The following is a 1,580-nucleotide window of genomic DNA, read 5'->3' on the forward strand; positions in this document are numbered from 1 at the left end:
GAGGCCCGCCGAGGGAAGCGCTTCCCTCGCCCAACACCCCTGACCGCCTTCCCCTCCGGCCACCGGCGGCACGCCGCCGCCGCCGCCGCCGCAGCCGCCCGCCGCGGGCGACGGGCCTGCGAGGCGACCCCAGCCGCGCCGCCGGGGTGGCCCCCGGACGGCGATTGATCGTCAAGCGACGCTCAGACAGGCGTAGCCCCGGGAGGAACCCGGGGCCGCAAGTGCGTTCGAAGTGTCGATGATCAATGTGTCCTGCAATTCACATTAATTCTCGCAGCTAGCTGCGTTCTTCATCGACGCACGAGCCGAGTGATCCACCGCTAAGAGTTGTCTGCCTTTCGGGCACCGCTCACGCCAGAGCGGCCCCTTTTTTGGTTTAGGACAATGCCGCCGAGGACGCGCGGGCGCGCGCCTGGCTTCCGAGACCGTACGAGCACACGGAAAACGGGAGGAAAAAAAAGGAAAAAAACAAACCCACTCTCCGAAGGCCGGCCAAGAGGCGGGGGAGCCCGCGCCCCCGACCGCCTCCCCCCGCGAGGGGAGACGCCGACCTCACCCACGCCGTCCTTCGGAGGCGGCCCAGGCGCCCGGGCTCGGCCCGGCCTCCGCGCGGAGGGCCGGGCGGCGCGCGCCGGACACGCGGGGGGCACAGGGCGGCCCGCCCGCTTCTCGCTTTCACGGGACGACGCGCACAACGCACACGGCACGCGGCCGGGGGCGCGCGGCCGTCGGCCCCCGCGCCGCGCCGGCTCTCCCCTCGGCCCCGACGCCGCGGGCCTGGCGCGGAGCGCCGCCGCGCCGCCGCGCGGCCGGCGTTGTCTCTCTCTTCCCCCCACCACGGGCACGGGCCTTTCCCCTGGGCTCGAGACGGGCACGCGACGGCGACCGGCACAGCCCGCCGGCACGCCTCCCGCGGGACCGCTCCCCCGCCGGGCGGGCGGGCGAGCGACCGGCGGACGCGCTCCGCCGCCGGCCCCGGAGGCGGGCGCCACCGAGAGCCGAGCCGGCGTCGCCTGCGCCCGAGGCCTGCCGGACGGCAGACCCGGCCGCCGCCGGGGCGGCACACGCCCGGGACCGCCGCCGCCGCCTCGCACCGCCGGGGCCCCTCGCCTCGGGCACGCGCCCGGCGGGAAGGCGCCGCGGCGGCTGAGCCGGGGGGCAGCGCCCGCTCTCCTCGTTCGCACGCGGAGACCGGGCGGGGAGGAGCGCCCCCGCGGCCGCCCCCGCACGCCTTCCTGCGCGGCCCACACGCGGCCGCGCGGGCAAGGGCGACGGAGGCGAGGCGACGAGCGGAGCCCGGGACGGGACCGCCGCCGGCCGACGGCGGGCGCCGTCCGGCCGACCGTCCCCGCAGGGAGGGACACCCGTCGAGCGGCGCCGCCGCCGCTCGCCACGGGGTCGCCCGCGCTCGCGGGCCTCCGCCGCCGGAGGGCCCGCCGAGCGCTCGCCCCCCCCCACCGGCGGGCGGGGCGGTCGAGCCAGGGGACGGCCGGCGGACGACGGCGCCGCCGCGCCGCGCCTTCGAGGAAGGAAAGGCCGTCGAGGGGAAGAGAGGCGCCGGACGCGCCGGACGCGGCGCC

The 1,580-nt window shown here is 78.9% G+C and overlaps 1 non-coding gene across 1 annotated transcript; it reads right to left on the minus strand.

Annotated features, from left to right (window-relative positions):
- Window positions 1-176: 176 nt before the first annotated feature.
- LOC143692939 (5.8S ribosomal RNA) lies at window positions 177-329 on the minus strand. The gene has a single exon (XR_013180476.1). It is a non-coding gene; the product is annotated as a 5.8S ribosomal RNA (ribosomal RNA).
- Between the last annotated feature and the right edge of the window lie 1,251 nt (window positions 330-1,580).

This window comes from Agelaius phoeniceus, unplaced genomic scaffold, assembly GCF_051311805.1.
Source record: "Agelaius phoeniceus isolate bAgePho1 unplaced genomic scaffold, bAgePho1.hap1 Scaffold_109, whole genome shotgun sequence".
In the NCBI taxonomy this organism is placed as follows: domain Eukaryota; kingdom Metazoa; phylum Chordata; class Aves; order Passeriformes; family Icteridae; genus Agelaius; species Agelaius phoeniceus.